A 26,444-nucleotide genomic window follows, 5' to 3' on the forward strand; every position below is an offset into this window, starting at 1 on the left:
ATTTATCTTTTCCTATAGGAACATGCCTTGTGTCTGAATTTTTCGATGGCTTTTTGCTGAGCTTTGATCTTTTAACACAGGGCTTCATTTGGTCTTGTCCCAAACAAAACCAGAACATTTCAAATCCCGAATGAAAACAACACATTTAAGATAAGCACAGCAACTTTCGCTTCAGGAAAACAGACTTTCATCAAAACCACAGTTTTCAGTAGGAAAGCACTAGGATGGGAATTTTTTGGCCAATTGTACCAAATACCTGCATCCTTGCATTCTGACATTTTGACCTTGCTAGTAATGCTTCACTCCGCAGTGAGCCCCATTGATGTCCTGCAGCTAAGTGACATCTTTGCAGTCAACACATGCCAGACAGCGATGCTTGAGCCACGCCAGCTTGGGAGTGGAGCCAAGTGAATTTGGGCTCTATGGATTCATGAGGTAGCATGTCCTCTTGGTTTCCTCTCTGCTTTCTAAAAATAAACGTGAAAGGTTAGTAATTAACCACTGTCTTAATTTCTCCAATCAGAAAGAGCATTTCTAATGTTTTTAAGACTCTTCAGTCCACAAAGCACATCATTCCTACCTCTACAGGCTGTAAGTTCAACTCAGAAAAATGAAATAGAGAGGTGTGCTTCTATTTACATTTTCTTTAAATTGAGTTTATAATTGGCTGAAGATTATCCAGAGGTCTTGGAGGATGTTCTCTGTCTCCTTAAATCTTAAAGTTCTCTACATCTTTTAAACCTTTAAGTTTTTAAATCAAGACTGATACATGCTTTAAGAAATTTGAGTCAGTTGAGCCACAGGTTAAGCTTGTTGCAGTACTCAGTGGGTAAAATTTAATGCATGCAGGTCAGTTTAGAAGAGCACCATAGTCCCTTCTACCTTAAAAATCTACAAACCTATGCAATGAGCAACAGAATGTAATCAACCTTTGACTACCCTTACTCATTCCCCTAGTTGTACTTTTTATTGCAACCCTACCGAGACACAAAAATTCAAAACCTAACAGCAAGCTTGAAATCAAAACAATTAAATGGAGAGCAAATGAAACAAACAAATGACCAAAGCCACTGCTTTTTTGTTTCTCTCCCTCTCCCCCTTTTCATCACCCCTTTTCTTTTTATTGTATAGATCTCACTTGCAGTTTTTTAGAACCACCAAAAAGCTAAACCAATCTATTACACACACAGCTCTGCCATGAAAATCCAGGCTTTGCTGTTACTTTCATTTCTCATTGGCAGCACCAATAAAATCTCAGACCTCCCTGCATAAACAAGTCTTTTAACAGAGCATTTTGTTCTCCTTCTACCATTCTTACTGTGAAAACATCTTTTTAACTTGCACCAAGCTGAAGGATGATCAGAATATTTGTTGTGTGCTAATAACAACCAAACACAGGTAGTCTGTGGCTTGTATTTCATAAGTGCATGGAGAAAGATCACAGGCAACCATTACCCCTTTTCACTTCTCTGCGTCAGTCAGACAAGTTACCATCTTCATGACTGTGAGGTTAAGGAAATTTGCCATAGCCTGCAGTGGGTTTAGGTATTGCAAATAAAGCTGGGGTCAGAGCAATGGCCAGGTGAGAACCCACATAGCCACTTCCAAACAAATTACATAGCCTTATTCATAAAACTCTGAAAAAATCCATTAACTCCTATAAGGTTTAATCCAGATTACACTGCCACTGCTGAAACTGGATGCTGGCCCATAAACTGCTACAAATGAAGTTGAACATTGCCACTTGTGTTTCTGTAGCAAAGAATGGCCTATCATAATTTTAATGCCCAATATCACCCACAAAAGACCGTAAACTTTACACAATGATAAAGCTATGCTTTAGCCTTTTAAATAATCTGCATCTTGACTAGCTGTCCATTCTACTTTCTCCTTGCCAGTTATATTCAGGGGCCATAAACAAAGGGGAATGAGAACAGACAGTGAATTAAACTGCAGGCAACTGAAAAGGTCAAAGTAGTATGCTTTATTATTGTCTGTCACTGAGTGTATGGCATGTTAAAATTCATACACTGGTCTTTCAAGAAAACAGAAACAACGAGAAATCAATCAGCATACATTGGCTACTAAAAATGATGGGACTGGGTGCATCTCAAAAGGCCTGTGGCTATCAAGAAACAAACCTCTGTTTCCTCTCTACTGACTTCACAGGTGGAACCTTAGAAAGGGACTAAATAACAGATGCTTGCATGTATTTCAGCAATATTGCAAATGCAAAGCTAGTGAGAGGAATTGAAGCAACAAGGATTGCATTGCAGTCCCTTTGCCTCCACTCAAATCCTAATAACAACAAAAAAGTGTTAATTTCAACTGTTAAATTCAGCAGGCAATTAATTTTTACCTCAATTATTAGCTGGTGGGGTGGCCAAGGGTGAAATTAAAGAAATGAGATTGCACCCTCAACTGCAGATTGCTCACTTTTTTCACAAATGGCCTGCAGCACATCAGCATTAAGGCATTGATCCAAAACCCCAAGTGAATCTGCCATTGTTAATGCTCTTGTTGCATTCAGCCTCATCCACTGGAGGAAAATACTGGATTTCAAAATGGGATCTTTTGGATTGCAAGTGCTTTCTTGCCTGTTTATCTCAGGAATACATAGTATGACTAGCACTGGTTTTTGAAAACTGAATTAAGCTAGTTACCATAAGTTACTGCACAGAGCAATTTTGTATAATTAGCTTGGTTAAAAATTACTGCTTGCTTATTGAGAACAGCCTGCCTGCTTTTAGTCTCTCAGAGTGCAGCTGCTGAAGGACATGCACCTTTAATTCCACAAGCAAATTATTAGAAACAGAACTGGCCAAATCAAGTCTTTCCAGGAACTGGTTATTTTTGAACAGTATTGTTTGTGAGTATAAGCAGAGAAGAAGAACTAGAGGGAGTTAAAAGTTTTGAAACATGTTACTTATGATCAAGTCCACCAAATAAAACACGTCTTGCCTGCAGCACAGACTGATGCTTTTTTTTTTTTGTGTCACATAATCATATGCTACTGTGGCAGAACGTATTTTCCATGATGACTTACCCTTTCTTTCTTCCTTCCTTTCTTCCTTTCAACCAACCAACCATGGGGGAGTGGACCAGCAACTTGCAAAAACCTGTCTTTAAACAATGATAAAAGATAAGTAGTGTCTGGTCTTACCATTTCTCATACAACCTGACTAAATGCTCAAGTTTGCTGCTTCAGAATAAATATATTTTCTTCTACTTTTTCCTACAGAAGGGTATGGGAGTTGCTTTCACAGCTGCTGGATTCATTGCCACCATGTTTTTTTTCTCCCACGGAAGCAAAAACTATTGTACTTTCATTCTGTAACTGCAGTCCTGTGGTCACAAAACAGCACCTCTCCTCTGGGGGTTCAAGAGGGTGAAGTGGCCAGAGAAGATGCTTGTGGCTGATGTAGTGAATAAGTAATGCTTATGTCTCACCATTTTTCAAAGAAGATGTAAGCTAAATCCTTAAACACACCACAGTGTTTCTTCCTTCACATGGAGGAAAAAAGGCGAAAGCAACTCTTATTATGTTGTTAAACATACTGTCTTTTGTCATGCTTTGGTCAGCTGCAGAGATAATTTTACCAAATTCTAGTCCCCACAATGGCTTCTTCTCTCAGTTATTATTGTTACAGATAATGAAACACCATTCAACAACATAGTTCTGCACTGAGCCTTACTGAAACTGGACTAACAATCTTCTCTCAAGATTAAATACTTTGGAGGTTTAACTCATGAGAAAAGCTGACTGTGGAAGCATGATCCAAGCCTGAGTGAGACACACCAGAAAGATAAAGCAGCACATCGATTCCTGGGGCTAAGAATATAAATCCTACAAAAATCCTGTAAGAAGGAGACCAAATTTTAGTGTACTCCTGTCTCAAAAAGCCTTGACAACAGGCTTTTCCAGCACAAGTCGTATCAACTCCCACCCTCTTGGCCTTGCTACTATCCTCAAAAATGCATCCAAAAGAGACATGCATCTATGAAGCTGCAGTACATTTTCTGAAGACTTTCACAAGTACTAAGGACTCTGCTCTTATGCTTTTCAGCCCCTGTCTTCACATTACCTACAGTATCAGTATGACAGCTCCCAGAAAGGATGCATACTTTTACACAGAGCAATGAATGTACAACAAAGACAGACATACAGCCCAGCACAGGAGGGACAAGATGAATAGTAAGAACAATTTCATCTTTGAGGAAAGATCCTAAAAGCCCTTTTTTTACCCTTTTTGTCTTAGCAAAAGTTGTTCATACATTTCATAATAATTTATAAGGATTATATATACAATAAAATCTGGATACTGTGTTCTATCTGTTTCTGTAATTTATTAGCACGTACACTCTAATAATATTAAAAATCCACCTATGTAACATTTTGTGATGAGGAAAAATTGTTCCTTCATAACATTCTAGCCTTCACAATCTTTTATCTAAACCACATCTTAATAACACTGAACAATGGTTTCCCTCCTGTTAACCAGAAGAGAGTCTAGACTGATCTTTGCTCCAGGCTCTGCCACTGGCTGGCCCCAGGTAACAATACTGCCTTTGCCATTCGTCCTCCATAAAAGCCAGACCTTTGCCTCTTGGCTCAAAGAGATGCTCTTTCCAATCATTCCTTCTCAAATTCTTTGATCTGTATTTGAAATACTCTGGACAGCCAACAGCACTGCTGGCTACCTGTCCAAGTGAACACTAAGAAGAGTTATCATAGAATGGTTTGGGTTGGGAAGGACCCTAAGGATCATCTGGTTCCAACCCCCCTGCCATGGGCAGGGACACCTTTCACTAGAGCACGTTGCTTAAAGCCCCACCCAACCTGGCCACGAACACTGCCAGGGATGGGGCTTCTCTAGGTAATTTTTTCCAGTGCCTCATCACCTTCACAGTAAAGAATTTCTTCCTAATGTCTAATCTAAATCTACTTGCTTTCAGTTTAAAACCATTCCTCATAGTATTACTACACTCCCTGATAAAGTGTCCCTCCCCATCTATCCTGTAGTCCCCCAATTAGGTACTAGAAGGCTACTATAATCTCCCCAGAGTTTTCTCCAGGCTGAACAGCCTGTCTTCGTAGGAGAGGTGCTCCAGCCCTCTGATCATCTTCATGGCCTTTTCTGGACTCGCTCCAACAGCTCCATGTCCCTCATGTGTTGGTGGCCTCAGAGCTGGATGCAGTACTCCAGGTGGGCTCTCATGGGAGCAGAATAGAGGGGGACAATCACCTCCCTTGACCTGCTGGTCACTGCTTCTTTTGACACAGTCCAGGATGCAAATTGTTTTCTGGACTGCAAGTGCACATTGCTGGCTCATATTAAGTTTTTCATTCACCAATTATAATTATTATTAATTGCATAGTAATAATATTAATTATCAATATTTCATTACACTGGTGCTGAAGAAAAAAGTAATATAAAGTCAGCATCTGTCACGACTGTAACATATCTTTTCTGGTTTTTGTTTGAATTCTGAATAGCAGAATAACAAGGTGATAGGCATAAGTGGTATTCCTAAATAAGTGATGAATCATCAGCTTCCATCGTGTAAACTGTGTTCAGTTCTTTCCACACCTATTTATGACCTAGAAAATTGCTTTATTCCCCTGTATTAGAAAGATCAGCTCACAACCTCTCTTCCTTTCGGTTCCGGATTGGCAGGAGATCATTGAAGGCTGTGAATCAAGAGATCACAGAAAGAGAAAATCTGATGGGAAATTCTCCCAGCCTTAACTGGGTGGAATATGGATTCAATTCTATCCCAGCAATTAAAGTTTTGATTTCACTCCTTTTCAATCCCTCAGTTGGAACTTGTCAGACATTTGCAGAAAGTTACCTTCCTCGGACAGAGCAGATTGTCACAGAGACTGCTAGAAATGGACGTAACTTACGACATTGCTTCCAACAGAACTTTTTTACTCTTTTCCAATTGAGTTTCTTGTCAGTCTGTGATTTATATTTATCTTCTTTTCCTGCTCATTAAAGTTTCCATACTTATGACTGAAAACGCTATGAAAGGCTTTGGTCTAATCAAAGTAAATCCCTTTTTCAATCTCCTTTGCATAGGTGGTTTGTTCATCAGCAGAGAGCAGAGCTAGGAGAATGTGGCTGGGGAAAAAGAAGAGAGAACATGTTTCCAGTGGCTCCCAGGAAGCTGATTTTTCCCAGTCTGCTATATCCCACTGCAAAAAGCTGGCTCACTGCTCAATAGTATTTTGTCCATGCTGGATGCAATCTAAATACACAGATATCCCTTAAGAAGAGCCATTGCTGTATGTACATTTTCTATTTGTGGTGTCCATAGGGCTCTCCAGAAGCCACCAGGTGAGAAAAAAACGTGTTGCAAAATGCATCTGTTGCTGGTCACTGCTGCCAGTACCAACTGAATACTGAAGATGACAACGACACAGGCCAGGAAGACATTTCCCAGAGCCTGCAAACAGATGTACCCAGATGTCTCTTCATGGCTGAATTTTGGGTGAAACTGCCATAGTTCCTCAAAAGGAAATGAAAACTCCTATGCTAAACATCTAATACGCACCATTTGTAGCAGCTGAAGGTTTTGAAGGGTGCAGAGTCACTACATTCAGCCAGGTTAACCTAACAGATTAGAGAACTAAAGGAGGATTTTAAATAAACTTAAATCCAGCCAGCCAGCAGGTAGATTTAAAGCCTTTCTTTAAAAATACTCCCTTTTCCTTTAGGAGTGGTTTGAACTCTGGCCATGTATGCCATGCCAGGTAGTTTTAGCAGACAGGAGGAAGGAAAAGGATATGTTTTAAGGGCATTTCATCTCACTACCATTAGTAGGAGAAACTGCATTATCCAGTGCTTACATTACACAGCACATCTAGAGCCATGTCAGGGAGCACCATGTTGAATGCAGACTCAAGTCTTGGACCAAAAGCAGGAAAAGGCATGACAGCACCATGCTGGGCCATGCTGCTTAGCTCTGGTACAAGCTCAAGCTTATTAACTGCGGTATGTCACATCATTGATGTGACCGTGTTGCTCGGGGAACCCAAGGGAAGGTCATTTGCCAGGCTGCAGCATGATGCCATTGATCTTCCTTGATTGGCACTGCCATGGCTGCCCGTGCACCATGTTCCATGACATAGCACAGAGTGCCCCTTTAGAAACCCAAGCATGGCAGCCTGCTCAGATACCACACACTGCATGGGACCTGTCAAGGCTCTCTACCTCTCCCATGCCTGCTTGTGTTTGTTGGTTGGGGTTCTTTTGTTGTTTGTGTTTGTTTTAAATATATGAGCTTACACATTTTCACACCACTTAAGAGTTTTGGGTTTATATTGTAAGATTCTGGTGTTGGCAAGAAGTAAGACTTCCCTACTATGGTCACTGGCAGAAATACACATGTGTTCTGGGGTAGCTTTCTAGGCTTCTCTAGTCCTCAGGAGGGAAAATTAGTCTCACAAAAAGATTCTGCTTAACCAGAATCAGGCCAATATTTTTCTTTCTAGGTGGAACATCAGATGGGAGATGCAAACAATCTAATACCTCTGGCAGACTCAGAAAAAGAAGTCCTTCATATCATGACTTGGCTTCATCTGAATCATTTCAGGACAGAGTAGGGCAAAGCAGAAAATTGATCCTGCACATCTACACATACTGTCACTACAGAAAGCACAATGAAGCATTGCATATAACTGTAACAAAAAATTAGCAGTAAAACCTTGAGCAAAACCAAACCTGTCCGCAAAGCATTTCAGTTTTAATGAAAAGAGTCTGTTTAGACAAAATTCTCTATCATCAAAAAACTGCCTGACTGAGTTGAGGCGGCAAAACTGCTGTGTTTTTCACCACCTGAGATGTTCCCCTTCTGGAAAGTGCATCTGCTGAGATAAAGGGATAATTCTGATGTGTTGGTACTTTACGACAAAGACCTATGTGAACATTTTCCATCAGAAAAGCTGAGGCATACTGGGTTTTTGATTAAATAGGAAAAAGCAAAATTTTCGACTGAAAAAAAAAAAGGAAAATCTCTCTAGAGCTTTGCTACTGCAGTGCTTCAAAAGAAAACTAAGTTCCTTCTCCTCCTCCTCTGAGATTCCATTCTACCCTGTTGGCCAATCCAAACTGGTTGATCTGTCCATCTCACACCATGGACAGGGACTCCAGAGGAAACCTGCCACCTCTCTCCAAGGTATAATCATTACCTACTAATCACTGAAAATGTACTTCAGATAAAGTGTTCAGCACAGAAGAGGAGGGATGTATAATTTCAGGAAGGCAAAGTCAGACATGGGGGTTCACCAGCTCATGTATACTAGCATCATTCTAGATGTATTCAGAGCTCACTGCAAACCCCATACCTCTCTTACCCCTTCTCCAGGTATTTGAAACCGGTAGGAGTAGAAAGCAGTGGAAAAAAGTGTTTCAAGTATCAGGAAAACGTACTGATGAAGAGGCAAAGGGCTAGTGTGGTAGGTTTTTACAGGTTCCTGCTTTCAAGTTGGATTCATTTATGTGCTCCTGCCTGACTTGCAATCAGTTTACTGCACTTCTCTTTCTTTGGCCATCTATGCGGGCTGACACCATTTCTCCTCCTCAGGCCTCCATTCCCTCATCATTTCTTGTTTGAGGCAGAGTATCCACCAAGCGACACTCCGCTGTGCAAAACAGCTTCATCCTGAGATGTTCTAGCTAAACCAGGGATAAACAGGGAATATTATTCCTTGCCAGGACTTCAGAAAATCTTAAACAGAGACATGGGTTAATCTAACCCTGTGCGTAATGAGCCTGCCTCTAGTACTGTCACAGGTATCCCTCTCTACTGCAAAGAATATTCTCTATCAGCACTTCCAAGGGGGCAACAATCCACATGATGATCAATCCAGCACACGAGACAGGTGACAAGGCACAAACCTGGGCAGAAACTTAACAGCCTCTCTGCTTCTGCCCCCCGTGTAGGTGATGTCTGTACTCAGCACCACTCTCTTGTACCACTCTCTTGTCTTGAGCTCATCAGTTCCCCAAACCAGGAACTGCAGACGCTGCATAGAAGAGCTTAGTGAATTATAATTTTTCCCTCTTTTTCTAATTCAAATGAGATTCTCATTTAAATCAGACTTTGGGGAGAGGTTCAAGATTAATTCTTTTTTTTTTTTCTTAATCCAAATATGGCTCTCCCGTCACTCATTTCAACCTGCAAAAATACCTCTGCTCGGTGTTTTCTGACAGCCCTGACTTTATCTTCACCAGCCGCTGGGTTGCTTTGGACATACTTACCCTGGTTTTAGCTAAGGAAATTAGCCTTAAAATTTAAAAAAAAAAAAAAAAAAAAAAAAAAAAAAAAGAAAGAAATGGGAAAACAGACAAATGAAACAATGATGATCTCAGGCCTTTTTCTACCCTAGCCACAGGTGCAAGATCAATTCATTCAGAGAAAATAGCTCTCAAATACCATGCAGATGGCAGTTAGGAAACAATATTAACTGTTTCCTAACTGGTTTATTTACCCAAATTCCCTGTTCCCACTGCGCTGCATTAACCAAGCCCATCTACTGCTATCAGCCTCTCACCCACAGCAGCCAGTCTCACACTAGAGCGTTGGCATCTATGCATCCATGTGCTGGCAGTAAGAATAGAGAGGTAAATTCACACAACCCAACCGTGACTTCTTGCCTGATGGTAACCCTTTAGATTTGCCCTAATTTCCCCAGAAAGTCTAATGAGAGTACTTTGTTAACAGAGAGCAGAAGTCGGATCATCTCTCCCTGAAACAAGAAGGCCAGGGATTGTGAATGGAGGGTGTCCCCCATGTCCATTAGAACCACCGACACAAGCCACTTGTACAGGAACACTCTGGCCCACAAAGTCCCTAACTCTGTGCCCTGATATCCACTGCTACAGTGAAGACAACACACAGCAGGCGAAGAGTGTGCAGTGTGGTACTGCATACATCAAATCCCTTGCATTTGGTTCAGCAAGTAGACAGAGTTGCTCTTGGCTGCATAAATTAGGCTATCTATCCCCTTCAGTTACCCCTCATGCCTGAGAAAACCTAATACTTTGGGAAACCAAAGGAGAATTACTCCATATTCTTGAAAAACCCAGCTGAATGGCACCTGTCACAGCTTCAGATGATTGCTACTATGGAGACAGTCCCAGCTCAGCCACACGGAAAGGAAGGGATCTAGTGTGCCATATGTGTTTGGTGGGTTATGGCAACGTAACTGCAGTAGGCATCTATGAATTAAGCTGCTCTAGTAATGGGTTCCCTGTAAAGTAGGACTAAGCTGAGTCCAGCAAAACATAGCTGCATACAATTTAAGTATTTAGACAGATAAATGTGAATATCTGTGCTATAATAAAGGAGTAATTTGTGTAGAAGGGAAATTGCATTATGCTTATTCAAATTTATTTTTTCCCTTTCTTATTAAGAAACTAATTTTAAAAACCCCAGCCTCAGGTCAGGGTTATACTTACAGGGCTGACTTCACATCTGGCAGTGCAGAATTTAAAATTCCTTCGAAATTCCTTACTGTAGTCAATCAACAGCATAAGCCCCCTACTCAGGCAAAGAATTTTCTATTTTTCTTTTAATTAAAAACCAGCTTGAGGGCATGTAAGGCTTAAATTACTTGCATAGAGAAAAATGCTTCTCTAAGAAACCTATTAGGAGATACGGTTTCAGAGCAACAGAAGCCCTTCAGAATAAACAGAAGTTTCATTTTTTTAAGGTAATGGAGAGGAGGGGAGATATTCTGGAGTATTTTCTTCAGCTAATTTTGGCCTGTCATTTTCCGCCCTGAAGCCACAGTTGAATTACCTCTGAGGAGATCAAGAGAGCCCCATTGGGAGAAGAATCAGTCACTTAGCAGGAACTTCTTCTCTGTGTGTGGATCTCTGCCAATATGGGTTTATTTAAAATATGCAAACCTTGGATCCAAGTCAGTTACAAAAATACAACCCAATGATTGCTATGGCAATTTGGCTTGCACATCAGCTGTCAATTTTATGACACACATATTGTTAGTCGGCATAAAGCACCTGTAAGTTCTAATGCAAACAAGAGTGGCAAACAAATTCCACCGCCCTGAAAACAATGAAAGGGGAAAAAGCAAAATCCCAGAATCACACACTTTTGGGCTTCCTGGAGCTGCACTGTACTGAGGATCTGGAGTCCCCCTTGCCTGCAAGAATAGTGACCACATGCTTAGGCAGCCTGTCTGCCTGCCCTCGAGGGAGATGCAAAAGCCCTATGCCATCTGAATTCAGGCGTAGAAAGATAGGGCTGTGAATTGCCATTTTTAGGTGGCAGACAGGGAATCAATGGCATCAGGTTGCATTGGGTCAGGCAGAGCCAACAGCATTTTGATCAGAGTCTATATTTACAGGAAACTTACAGTTTGCATCCCCAGTTAACCTAGTGAATACCCTTCCCCGGAAAGGTATTCCCCGTTTCCAGTAAGACAGGGCCTGACAGACAGGCTGTTCAGCAATCTCTTTTAGGGAAGCATCAGGAATATGGCACAGTCCACTACCCCCTGTAATTTTCTTCTGATATCCCTCATTTTCATTTAAAAGATGCAGAATCCTCCTGCACCTCACTCTCTAGTAGCAACACTAAAAAAACCTCACCCAGAAATGGCAGATTAGGTTAAGAATTAACCTTCCTTCGAGAGGCAATGATCACATAATAGTGTTAAACTCTAGTTAGGCTTACAAGCAAAAGCCTTGAATTATACAGCAGATCATAACATCACAATGACCAGACATCAGGCTTAGATGACTGAGAATTTCATGCAAAAATATGGATGAGCTCATTTAAACATCAACAAGCTGTTGTCTTGTCCTATCTACAGAATAACTAAAAAGGACAGATAAACTTTCAAGGGGCTTTCAAACAGGAGATGCAAGTTTTGAACTACTCCTCTTCAAATGGATGAGGGGGATAGACCAACCTGATGTTCATAAGGCTGAAGAAAATCAGAAGGAGGCATTTCTCCCTCATCACCACGACAGGAATTTCTTTCTTCCTCACCTGCTTAATAAGGATTTCCCTAGCCTTGTGGCAAGAGTCCTCTGGAGCTCTCTGGGCACAGGCAAAGGCCAAGCAGCACCTATCACTCCATGTTCTCACCCTTGGTTTGCTAAGGAGTATGAAGGAATTCAGCTAAGAACATCAGGCAAAACAAAAGGGAATTTAAATTGCTTTCGACTGCTTCCAACACTTCATTGTTCCTTTTTGACATTCCCAGTTACACAGACACAGGCAACAGCATCATATAGCATCATGTAGTGATTGCTGAAATAAAACAAACTTGACTTCACTAGGTATCACATATCTTGGGGCAAGAAAAAGCCTGTAAGAGGACTTGCATGATGTAGCAGACTCTGCCAGGATGCATGATGTACGCTGGAGCTAAGCACAAGGAAAGTGGCCCTTTAGAAGATGAAAGCTAATTATTATTATCCCTTAATCGACTCTGTTTTGTGGCACTTGCACATGCAGTCACATGGAAAGCGGCAGAAGAAAGTTGCATGGTAGCAAACTCTAAAAACATCTTTCAGGTGAAACTGCCACACAACAGCAGAAGTTTATGCTGACACATTAAATTTCTCATGGAGAGAGAAAAGCTGCACCACAAGCTCTATTCAAAGACAGCGTAAGAAGCTGTCACCTCTTTGTTGTCGATTACTAGCTCTGATCTTACCCAGATGACCTTAACATGCACTAATGTATCAAAAAATAGTACAGATCTGGCCTGGCAGGTTTGATCCTGTGACTGCCAAAACTGGATTCTCCCTCTACACCTCCTGCTGCTAACAACCTCTGGGATATAAAGAGCATTTTCAGTGGCTCAAAGCCGCCTTTTCAATACAGAAAAAAAGAAAAAGGATTTCACAAGCTTAATGCAGAAATCTTGCAATGTGCTGAAATTTCTTTTACTTATATGGATTTTTTAACTACAGGGACTTTAGCTATCTAGCAGACCTTGTACAGACAGGGTAAGCATTGCCCTTTCCAGATGGGTGTCATGCCATCTCTCAAGCTTGATGTATGGTCTCCAGACCTCACCTTCTTAAGGCTGTATAGTGGAAATGAAACAAAGGCCATCTCCAAAAGCACAGGAGAGCCTGCTGTGCAAGATGAGGCAGAAAACATGGAAGCAGCAACCGCTTTAGAGACTCATGGCACAGACCTTCTCAGATAGGGAAGAAAGAAATATATTCTAATGGGCTAATTAGGAGACTGAGGGAAGGTAACATTGTCACATTTTCCTGATTGTTTAAAAGAGTGGAAGCTGGAGAAAGGTTTCACTAAAAGAGATAAAAAGCGACAAGGATATAATAAATATAACACCTTCTGTCTGGGTTGCCTGGGATACAGCATCTATGATAGACAGACAGAGTGGGTGAAGTATGAACCAGTCCCAATTCTCACAGCAATCACTGCCACCACAATGCATTCATGTTGTGCCATTTTCCATCTTGTTATTACCTTTGCCACAAGAATCAGGTTATTGGACAAGAAAGGCTTTTCCATATTGGTTTTAGCAGTATTGCTGCTACTTTCTTGATCTTTTCAATATTCTGTAATTTGTTGGTTTTCCATCCAAATTTCCCCTTGTTTTCAGCCTGTAACTTGTAACTGGCCAGGCAATTCAAGTAGATAAAGAACCACTGAAAAAGCCCTGCCTTGTAGCACTCTGCTATACCAGAGTAATTAAAGATCAGGAGTCACATCTTTCTGCTGGTGTAAATAGATGTAGCTCCAGTTATGTCAGTTGGGTTTATTCCCTGCTACAGGCCTTAAGCAAGGAAGGTCAATTCTGCAGCCTCTTGAAAGGTCACCGCTCTACAGAAATGCCAAAATAAACTGAAAGTTTCCATAAAAAGATGCCAAATCCCAATGTTTTGTTCTTTCTATGGCATTTCTGGGTAAATTAAAAAAAATCTAAGTAAATTTTGCCTAAAAAAAAAAATCACAAATAATGAAGAGGAAAATCTCTTCATTAGAGATTTAAATCCTTTAAAATAGCTCTTAAATTCAGTTTTATCTGTACTTGAGGCAGGGGTCTGAATCTCTTCTTGGTAGTGCCAAGATCAGCCCTTGGCAAAGGCACAAAATCCCTAAGCAACTTGTTAAATCCTGCCACAACTTAATGCCTTTCCCTCTACTTCACTGGGCCTTTAAATATTCCTTGGTCTGCAACTTGATTTTTCTTTTATAAAAGCGGAATGATGGTATTTTTTCCATCTCATTTACTTCAATGAAGAATTTTTAGGACAGGGGTTCTAAACTCTGCCATGCCTAATACCACAATAGGCAAGTCGTTTCAAAAGGAACTTGCCCCAGCACAGCCTACAACTGCTACTCGCTACCAGTTGCGAAGTTGTTTAAATAGGTTGGCTGGCCAGATGTATGAGTGAGAATTCCCTCTATGTACAGAGCACCACAATGATATCAGCATCCTGTGGAGGCAGCTTGGCCCAAACACATTTACGTGATGAGGGCTACTGGATGGCACATCATTCACCAAAATTGCCTTCACAAGCCCTGCGCGCCTCCTCAGCAGCGAGAATGCCATTCTCACTCAGAGAACAGGGGTCCACAGGCTGCCCTCCACTCCAATCTGCCAGCTGATGTTGCAATTATCAGGCAGCTAGCAAAGACTGTATGTAAATTTGTAACAAAATAATCAATCGGAGAGAACAAAGCACTCCTTTGAGTGAGACACTTAGTGCATTGATTGCATTGGGTATGGACACAGAACAGTGAAGGTCAGCACAGAGCAGTTCTACAGAAGCTGCTTATTTTTTCACTCTGCAGAAGAGTGTTTTCTGTTTGCAGTCCTACAACAGAGTATTAAAAGGATTACGCTGTGTATACATGCAATATACTTTCCACCACATAAGATAAAGCATAAGTGCTCAGAAAATTATAGTGTCTGAGCTTTCAAGATCAATCTGATTGAACTATATACATCCTTTTAAGTTTACAATACACTTCTTGACATCAAAGGAGGGAAAAAAATAGAAAAAGATAGTGTGCTTTTTTTAATCAGGCTGATTAGAAGCACTGCTGTGACATCTCTTCTTTGGAGTTTCAATAATTTAGTGATTTTCTTTTAAATAGCAGTATTTTGTATATTTTAATCTCTTGTTTTATTTGGCTGCCTTTGAATTCTTTTCCAGGGAGCTCTTGTGTTAGAATCCTGGTGTTAATTTTTTTGTTATTTTGGCATTTCAGGTTTTTAATGTCCATAAGAAACCTGAATTGGGAACAATTTGGCTTCATATTACTAAAATAAATTGATTGAAGGCAATTCAATAAACAATCACAAAAAAAAAAAAAGAACACTTTGTACTGATCTGATTTATTATGGATCTATTTGTCTCCTGCTGGAGTCAACTTTGAGATAATTGCCTTTACTCTTAAACAGCTCATACAATTTGAATAGAGATATAAAGCTCAGGATCAGCACATAGACTTGCCCAGAAAAAGCTGTTTAATTTGTTCCATCTACATTGGTATAGTGAGTGTGGAGCTGTTGATTTGGAGGCACATGTTTAGCTCTTATAGATCAGTTCAGCTGCCTTGATATAAGCTGGGTTATGCTGATTTTCATCAGTTAAGAATCAGTCCCCTGATTTTCCTTTAATTTCCTAACAATTTCAGTAATGAACAAGTTATGTTAGAATACTAAAGTAGCACAGCTTCTTTTCTAACCCTTTGCAGCAAGCAGAGGTCACTAGTTAAGCCTTTTCTTCTTTGCTCTTTGAATTTTAATTGTGACTATTTCACAGCCAGTCTCTAATTTCCAACACTAATTTATAATGAAATCTCTGTATTTTGCTTAGCTCCTGGCTTTATGCTTCTTGCTTGCTGGCTTGCTCCAGATACTCTTAGCTGACTCCCTGCTGAAAAACTCCACATAATTGCAAAAAAAATTTGCAGTCTCCTTCCCCAAAGGTTTTTCAGGTAGAGTCAGCTATAATCAGATTTCTGTCCCACAACTCGGCACTGTTTGCTCTTTTTGCATCATCTCCCTTTGACACATATATATGAATTAACCGAATGCAAAGACCTTCAAGAGCATGTAAAGCTTGTGATAATTTAGGATCTATTTATGAAAAGAGGATTGACCAAGCCTGTCACCAAAGCAACTATATGGGAAGAGTCACTAAAGGTGACAATATGTATGATAGTGGCATCTAGAAGGACCATAAGACATTAAATAAAGTTAACAGTCAAGCAAGTTGACTGCATGAAGTACCCAGACATTTCCTCATAATCCTCCCACCAACAGTTCCCAGTCTTTTGGTTCATTTGCTAACATGGAGGCTGGAGTCAGACACCTTCCCCTCCTCAGTTCACTGTGTGTGCTAAGAGCAGCCAAAATGCAGTTAGTGGAGTCCTTTCTACAACTTTTTTCTCCTTTGTTGCAAGAAAAAAATGTCACAAGCTGGCTCTAAATCAAGGTCATTTTAAATATCAGTCCTGCAAACACCACTTAATACAGCAAGTGCAAGCCCAGCAGTCACTGAAAGATTTTACAACAGAAGCCAGATGAGAGCAGAAGCGACAATGACTAACCAGGGATGAGATATGCCCTGTTCTTTATCAGCCATTGCATGTGTGGGGACAACTGGGAATGCACTCAGCAGAGCACACAGCCATTTCACACATCACTTGTTCAGTCCTTCCCAGTTTTAAGTTGAATGGCTAGAGCCGCAACCTACTGATTCTTATTTCTGTTAGCCAAAGGAAACATTCCCATGAGTAAGGTCTAAGCAGGCCCAGCCTGGTTTGCAAGATCCTGCCTTAGGATGTAGCCTGGCATCACTATTGTGTCGTGTTTGATTTATGGTTAATATTTCTGTCAGCACCACAGGCCTTTGACACTCAAACCACATTAGTCAATTCCATCTACTGTTGCCAATAACAAGCACTGAAGTATCAGTTTCCAGCAGTTTGATATGTGAAGCTGAAGAATAGTTAGATTATCACTAGTTGTGCAGACAGCGCATTTGACAGGCTCGGAATGATGTTTGTAGCTGTCAGTTGTTGCAGCTACAATGTGCAAACCACAAAAGAGGCATATACTGTCCTGGTTTTGGCTGGGATGGATAGTTAATTTTCTTCTTAGTAGCTGATACAATGCTGCATTTCAGTATAAGAATAATGATGATAACACACGTATGTTTCAGTTGTTGTTAAGTAGCACTTACCCCAAGTCAAGGCCTTTTCAGTCTCTCATGCTCTGCCAGTGAGGAGAGGTACAAGTAGCCAGGAGTGAGCAGAGACAGGACACCTGACCCAAACTAGTCAAAGAGGTATTCCATACAATAGAACATCATGCTTCGTATATAAACTTGGAGGAGTTGGCTGGGCACCAGTCAGTGGGTGGTGAGCAATTCTATTGTACATCACCTGTCTTTCTTGGGTTTTATTCTTCTCTTTCTCTTGTCTCCCTTTTCATGACAATTATTATAATTATTATATTATTATTATATTTTATTTCAATTATTAAAGTGTTCTTATCTCAATACAAAAGTTTTACTTTTTTCCAATTCTCCTCCCCATGCCACTGTGGGGGTGGAAAGGAGTAAGTGAGTGGCTGTGTAGTACTTAATTGCTGGCTAGGGTTAAACCACAAAGACATTTACTCTGGAAAGGTTAGGCTTCTGGCTAAATACATGACATAATTCATGACATAACTGTGGTAATTCAAAAATTATCATCTTTATCTCTTGGCAGAAAGGCAGTTTTCCACATGCAAATTAATTTTAGTAAGCTTGACTCACATGAGCACCAAAAGAGAGGGTGGGAATGAACATTTTCAGCACTAATTCTGTGCTGCAGCAAACTCACATGACAAATGCCTAAGGTACTACATCTTACTTGTGTAGACAACAGTTGTAACTGAACTAAAATATTTGGTCAGATTAAAAGAAATAATTCATTACCCATTTAAAGGATTTGCCTATATAAAGAGAAATCTAATTTATAGAAGTCAACATTTCTACTTGTATGGACATGGTTTACAAAAGGCATATGATCAACTTTTCTCTGGAAATCAGGCTTATTTGCAGTTTCTCTAACCAGGCAATCCACTAATCTCTTAAAAATTACAGCTCAAGTCAATTATTGCTGGGGGAGAGGGACTGAAATTGTCGTTTTACTCTGATTATTTTAATGATGGACAATACAGAAACATCATCGTGATTAACAAAGTCTTTGAAAACTGTATCATAGTTTCTTGGAATCCTACCTTTAGATGACACAATCCACAATTTATTTGCAGATACTATAACATAAATAACCTAGAACCCTCTTGCTAGTCACTGTTTAAGCATAACACATGCTGGTAAGTTCCTATTTGACTGAGCTGCCAAAGGTACACAACTACCATTTTCAAGTATTTTTTTCCAACAAAACTTGGAATAAACATGCAAATACAAAGTGGTCAACCACAGTAGCTCAGTGGAGAGTTACAAGGACATGGCAAGCTTCCCCTGTGTGCTTGGCCCCCATTATAACCTTTGTCAACCATTTGAAAAGCTGGCTTGTTTTTCAGTTACATACCTACAAGGTTGTGTATGGGATGTTGTATTCCAACATAGCCAATGTTGGCATCTCTGATCTCACTGAAGACATGAGGATATATATTATTTGCCTTTAGTCCTGAAGAAGCTTGGAATGTTTCAGCATTGACAACAGAAGTGTCAGAGAGCTGCCAGTATCTGGTAACTATTTTTGCTTCTTCTGCTACTAATCCTGTAGCACAGAGAAAATATCCCGAGTTAAGCATGGTCAGACACTGGCACAATGGTCCAGAGAGGCTGTGGAATCTTCATTCCTGGAGAAACTCGTCTGGACAAGACCCAAGCAACCTACTTTCATACGACCTACTTTGAGCAAAGGATTGGACTAGAGAACTCCAGAGACCACTTCCAACATATATTATGCCCAAATTTTAGGAAGGCTTTGAACTCAACAGGTCTATCTCTGCTGCTGTTTTTCTAAATGCTGGAGAAGCAACAGTACCAAAAATCATCCCCATCCCACAATGAACAATCCAGGACAGGTAAATAAACAGCCTGTGCATTGCTCTTCCTGATACATGCTTTCCCCCATGAGGGAGTGCTCCGATTTGCTTCAAATACTCAGAAACAGGTTTTAGAGAAACGGCCCACAACCAGCATTATCTCACTTGGGCTCTTTGTTCACCACACGGTGGATTCTAGACCAGGACACTCAAGAAAAGCGGAGGTGAGTTTCCCATTCCTAGTTTCATACAAAATTAATAGAGAAGCATGGCTACCTTTTATTTAGGAATGCTTGCATACCAACCAGAACTCAAACATTTCTTAGCAGTTGCAATGAAGGCTTTTGCAAGCAAGAGCAAACAGGCAAACCAATGCTTCAGACAACATTGCACTTGTTCTTTCAAGAGATGTTTTTAATGTGGTAATCAGGAAAAAAAAAAACCTACTAGATTTATCACATGAGAAAAAAGGGAACTTGGATCACAGTGGCTGAGTGCCATAAACCAATGCTTGGGATTCTCTGTGTTATACTAATGTCTCTGCCACCCACAGTATTTTGACCAGCAGGCTCTGGGCTTGTGGTAATACTCACATGGCTTCACCAACAGCAGACACAGCTGGAGATCTGCACAGTGGGGACTCATCTCTTAAAAAATAAGGATAAAAAAATAGCCAGCAGAAGTGAGAGTGTTCCCGTTGATACCGAAAGCAGCACAACATTAAAAGCAAACATGCACAAGCCAGGCAGATAGGTGTGCAGCTATGCAGGCCCACAAACAATAAAAGTAGTGCAGACCTCTGTTGAGCAACTTGTATTCAAGATTTATTGATTCTGTCTTCCACCAAATGAGAAATAAGTGGAGCAAATCAAAGCAGAAGATAAACGGAGCAGAACAACATGAAACCTGTGTGGGTTGAACAGCTCCGTGCCCACTGCCTGAGGCAACCTGCTGCCGAAGGATAACGTGCCAATGTTAGTAAGATGATCGGTTTTGCTTTCCATTAGGCATTCCGCTAACTGAACAGATAAGCATTCACTCTCTTATCTCTTCCTCTAGGAATGCCACCTCAGCTTGAGAGGCAGCCTTGCTTTCCTTCTGAGTCACATTTCAAAATTCTTGCTATTCCTCAGTCCAAAGTGCAGTTCTAGAGATGATGAACCCTACCTTGCCCTTCCCCCTGTGGTACTGAGCACTAGCTAGCCTGCAGTGCACTGCCAGCCTCCCAAATCTTGCCAACTATCTTGTCCTTTTAAGAAAAAATATGTGATCCTGCAGAGCATGGTCTATTGAAAGACTGTGCTGATCCCCAACCGGGTAGAAGACTAAGTTACAGCAGGCATGGTAGAGTATACAGTGATCAGAAAACAGCTACAATTACTACCTCTTCTTTGAGGGGCTGGAAACCTTTCCTGTGCTGAGAGCTCAAAAAGCCTGCAAACAGCTTTTGCTGGTCGTGTACTCACACGCACTTTTGTTTCATCCAGCACTAATGCATCAAAAAACCCCAACAAACCAAACCACAACAAACTGTGGAAGAAGTAAAATTGTAGTCTGTTTCAGTCTCAAGACCATGAGTTTCCCACCTCATTTTATTCAAAAGTAAATACAACACAGCTTTCTGGCAGAGATAAATGGTCTCTTCAGGACACCTTACGGAACCACAGGGCAGGAAGATACACTACGGATTTTACCTACGTTGAGTCTTGCCTGCTGACCGGCTGGGCTGGCTTACAGGGCCTGATGCAATGCTCTTGGAAGTCAGTGGTTTCCATTAGGCTTCAAATGCATCCCAGTGGCCACTCACCAAGTCAGATATATCATATAAAAGCTCAGAGACATTGCCTGATAAAAAAGATGGATTAGCTATGATAGTACATCAGCCCTTAAACTGGCTATATTCACAACTGGGTCAGATATGCAGCAGGCTCAGTTACCACCTACTGATTCATATAGATAATTTAGTAAGCCACATCTACACAGAGTGTGTTTCCCAGCACAATCTACAATAGGGTAAGCTTGATATAATGTCCCTACCTGGAATCCAGGTTATTGCTGTATGACAGCCATTAGTGGAAAATATATCACCCTTGAAAATTCGTCTTTCTGCGCACACACTAAGCAGGTGCCTGGGTGAAGTCACTGTCAGGAAATGTTACGGTCTGCAGTAGCTGCACAGGAATAGTAATTCTTTCCATAGCTGATTATTACTTTCCAAACACCAGCCAAACGCTTCAAGTAACTGGAACCAGGGATTCAGCACCATCAGTACAGAAGTGCTCTCTCTAGCATAACAGACCCAGCATCAGTCTTTTGTATCAGCTTGCAGAGACATTTCTGGAAAATTTAGCAAGCAAACAAACAAAAAATCCCCCCAGGTCAAGCAGAGCTCAGATACAAGGTCATTGTTGATACCTATGCTACAGGATAAGGTAGTTATTTACCCAGGTTTTTAGATACATCACACTTCAGATGGCACTTTATTTCTTTAAGGAACACAAACTCACCCACTGCATGAGATGACCTGGGGTTGACTTATTGCTGATATTAACTTTTTGTAAGTGAGATAAAGGAGATTATAGGATATTAGTCTACATTTTCTTTTACACTCATTTCCTACAATGCAAATGAAAATACACTTTGGGAAGCAGACAGAACAGAGTCTGAGGATAAATAGCCTGCCTCAGCATTTGCATTTCTCAGTTTTGTATGATGACAGATATCCACCTCTTTGCAATGTCCACTTAAATAGTCCAGGTAATAAAACTTGCATTCTTTTCTTCCCAAGCCATTAGCTCAAATTAGCAATTTATATCATGCAAACAGGAAAAAAGGGACTTTGCACATCCTTACACATTTTTTTTATCCAGTTTAAACCACCCAGGAATCTGAGCTCTTCATGGTAGTGCCACATACATGCACATGCCTGCCATTAGTGATGTCCACCTGGTGCATGCCATCTCACATTCAACATTTCATGGCACCAGGAACTGAAACTCCAGGACAGGGAACAGCACTGGATTACAGGTCAGACCTGCATGAAAGAGGACAGGACAAGAACAGATGAGGCAGGGAGGTAACCACAGGCCTGCATACGGATATCGCCTTTTCCCAGCTGTCATTTTACAAATGCAGACACAACAAAGAAAGGGCCTCCCCAGTGCCATGAAAAGAACTGAAGTGGCAAAATCTGAGTGCAGGAACATGTACGCCTTCAGACAGTCCTTCTCTTCATGGGATTGCCCTACTAAAATACTTCCCTCTCATTAGCAGGTTTGATAGCAACTCACTCTGCTAGGCTTGAATGTTTCCCAACACCTCACACACCCTCTTGTCTTGGGGTCAGTTTGCTTCACCTGGAGTTTCAAGCATTCACCTAGAACTCCATCTAAACTGTTAGCCCACCAGCCTCTCCCACTTCACACTCAAGTAGTCCCACATGCTGTGTCAGTAGTTCTGTGAGAAGGAGAAGACAGGACTGTCCTTTTCATCTCCCCAAGTAAGAAGGGACAAAGTTGTAACACTTGGGAATTAATTCACAGCCCTCAGCACAATTAGGACATCATTTTGGTTTTGCAGTGTGAAAAAACAATATTAACGTAATACTGATCATACTGGAAACTACCAAGGGTCTCAGTTGAAAGAGATACTTAAAGAGGAACTATAAATCCATTAATTTGTAGGGAAACACTCAAATACATACTTTGCAAGGAGATGACAGCCCTTGCTAAAATATTCAGAGTCATAACTAGGGACAGGGTTGTTCAAGACTGGGACTGTACCAATGCTGACCAATTTCCCCCATCAACACTGGCTTCTGGAGGGGACCTACTCCAACCATTCCACCTCATCATAGCAAAGCTATCGCATATCACACGCAACACCAACTGTGCTAGGTCCCACTGGCTGCATCTCATAAATTAGTGATGAACTAGAATGAATAACAAGTGAAAATAGAAAGGTGTAAAAGGGCCAGACCTAGAAACTAGCTATGCCTGTTTGCGCCCACAGAAAAGCATGGGAGCAGAGAGAGGCTGAGCCCTTCTGTGCCTCTGTTTACACAGTTGCTTAATAAGAGCTGAGGTCCATGGAAAATCTAATTTGTGGTCTATGGTTTAATTTTGTCAATTAATTTCCTTTCAGTAAGTAATATCTCTTTTGTTATTTTAATTTAGTCTTTGGGGTTTACTCTTTTACATTGAATTTAATATTCCCTCCATAGAAACAAACTGATGTATGCCAACAGTTAAGCAGAGGATTCCTCTACAGAAGTTTATAGCTGAGGTTTCCCTAAAACACAGAATCTTGAATAGGGATACAGTGAAAGCCACTGAGGTCAGTTCCAACTCTAATGATTCTTTGATTCTGTGATATGGCTTAGCTTTGTAAACCTGATGACTTTGTAAACCTGACAACTCCTAATAATGTTGAACCTCAGGAGAATAAGATGGTATCAAAGGCCCTGTCTGCAGAGCTTCAAGAAAAACCAGTCACAGAAAAGAGTCCACTCCTTCAGTCCAGTTCCCATATTCTACACTGCAACAGGTCAAAGTTTTTAGTAGAGAATAAAACCCAGCTGTTTTGCACTAAGATTTGTTGTGTCATGCAGTAAAATTGCTAGCCACGTGGAAAACACAACAGTATGTTGTGTTTCAGACTGAAGCCTAAAGATACTTGTTTCAGAGCACAAAGTCTTCTTTGAATGTAACAGGTTACTTCTTGTTACAGTAGATTTGTTAGTGTGTCTCACTGTGTTCAGCACAATAAACAACATCTGTAACTATTCACTTGGCAATCCATGGAGACAAACAGTTTTGATAGGATTAAAAGTGGGCAATAATGGATTTTATGGTGAATTGGTAATCAGGTAAAAAAGCTTTGGGAACAATCTCTACTCAAAGCTCAGCACAAGGGAGTATTTTAATCCATCCTTTGAAAGCAAAGCATTGGCTTTTGCTTGCCTGAACATTTAAGGGCCTCTAGAATATCCCCTCAAATAAGGTGGCCAAAGATGACTGTACGAAGTGGTCAGGACTTGCAGAAACCATGTTCTCGGTCTAAAACCAGTTTCCATCTAATAAGGTTACCCAGCTCATCCTATGACAAGTGAGCCTCCCTGCCATAGTCCCAGCCTTACCTGGTTGCTGCATTCCACACTGACAGATCAGGGTGGTACCGCACTGCTAGAGGTAGTTTGTCTGCTTTGGCAAGACCAGATGCACAGAGTATGACCCATTTCTGAATCACCAATAAAAGCAACATCCAGGGAACACCACTTCAGTGTCTGGCTGGCAAACAGCTGTCCCATCTCGTGCTCCTGGCCACAAGTCCCTTTCCCCTGCTTGCAGTACTACTCAGAACCATCTGTATTTTTCCATCCTTTTTTGTCAGAAGACTTGGAGACGGAATCTCCAGGCATACAGACACTGCAAGAAGGCATAGCCCAGGTGCCATCGCCCCTTTCAGCGTCACTGTTTTTCCATTCCACGCACTTGGGTCAACCTTCATGGCCCTAGGGGTAGAAATCCCTATAGTCTTCCTACTGCAGAATTTAGCCATAATTGTTTACACTTTCTCATGTGTATAGGACTTTCTCTGCTTCCCCTCTAGAAGATGCAAGTGATGCTTACAGTTCTTTATCTTCCTAAAGAGTTGGTGCAAACCCTACTGCCAACATGAGACATCTGCTTTGATCCCAAATACAAAATTGCTAGCATTCCCACACCGCCCAAGAGGAAGTCCCTATGAACAAAATGGTCAGGTTTTTCATAGCCTCACCATTTATGTCAGGAATGAACTACAGATCAAATAGCCTAGCAATTCACTTGCTAGCTTGGCAGCTTGAGGCTCTGCCTCAGGGCTTTTCACACCAGCAGTTATTAACTACAAAGAAATGTCACCTGTGCTGGTCATTATTGTTAATTATGGACTTCCTCTATTCACATGTCTTTATCCTAAAAGCTTTTCCTATCAGACCCTTTCCCTCATCACACAGGGCCAGGTTATTATAATACACCTGGAAGCACAAAGCAGTAGGATTTTATGAAAAGCCAGGCTGCTACACCTTATTCCCACTGGCTCCAATAATGCAGGCCAGGCAATGGACTAAAGCCCTATTCATTGTTGTCTTGCATAATGTACAAGTACATGAAAGTTGGAAAAAACCACACTGTAGCACAGAGGCTCAATGCACACAACAACCACCACCACCAAAAATAATATGATACTTGCTTATGTTTTGCAGGTTTATGTTAAACCAGTAAGGGCTAGGAGACCATCACCTGTCCTCACCTAAACACAATTTTGACTCATAGCTTTCAGTTCACCCAGATCGAAGATCTTTAGAGACCTTTTCATTCCTATGCCATCTCCACAATATTCTTGCAGGAGAGGAATCAGCTAAGTGGCTGCTACTCAGCGGCATCTACCTCTACCATAAAGCAAACAATAATCCTTCCATTTCCAGTGGGAATTGCTGCAAGATACAACTATCCTTGCAGACAGTTATTTCTATTTGCCTCTGGAGGATGCACTCTCTAACTCTTGGCTATTAGTCAGCTATTCAAATTCAGAGTCTTTATTTCATCAAAACTTAATTTGTCTTGCGATCTGTAGTTTCTTTGGAAAGAAACGTTCGCAAAACATCTCTCTCCATAAATCCCACCTGAAAGGTATCTGGGAGGCAATATGAATGCGGACTGTAGAAAATAATTTCTAATAATTTATGTTGAGTTTGACATACGGTTATAACAGCCACAGTGTTATCCTGAAAACTATCTGAAATGTGAACTCACTATTCCTTGCACTTCTTGAAAGTTTTATATGCTGTATTATCGTGGGGCTGGACTCAACAGGCTAAATAAAACTTCCTCTTGTTCTTCTAAACTGAAATGTGAAATAACACAGGGGAAATAAGCATTTCTGTCTTACGCAGCAGCACATACGAAATCCTTTCACTGGAAAAAGAACTGCAACAGTCAAACCTTTGGGTCATTCTTCTTTCTGTGAAAAGACTGGTTAAAAGTATACGTTATATATATGTCCCTGCCATTATTTTTTTTTCCTCTTAGCCTCTTACTTTCAGGACTCTCATTATGTTCCCTTTCTATGTCGTTTTAAAAGGTTTCCCTGTTTGACAATTTTGTTGTTACTTGCCTTCTCCTGAGCTTCACATACAACAGCACAAGTGTCAGACAGTATATACGGTTAAGATCTACTTTAAAAACGCTTGGAAATTGCTGTCAGATCTTGCTGTGTGGCTTGTCGTTTGGGTCCAGCAGAGTCTGTAAAGCTCTAAAACTCCACTATGAGATAGTCTCATATTTGAAACTCAAGACACACAGTTTTTATTGTTCAACAGAAGAGATTTTTCTGTATTGAAACAAGAAACCCATATTTAGAAACT

The sequence above is a fragment of the Strigops habroptila genome, chromosome 7, assembly GCF_004027225.2.
Source record: "Strigops habroptila isolate Jane chromosome 7, bStrHab1.2.pri, whole genome shotgun sequence".
NCBI classification, from domain to species: Eukaryota; Metazoa; Chordata; class Aves; order Psittaciformes; family Psittacidae; genus Strigops; species Strigops habroptila.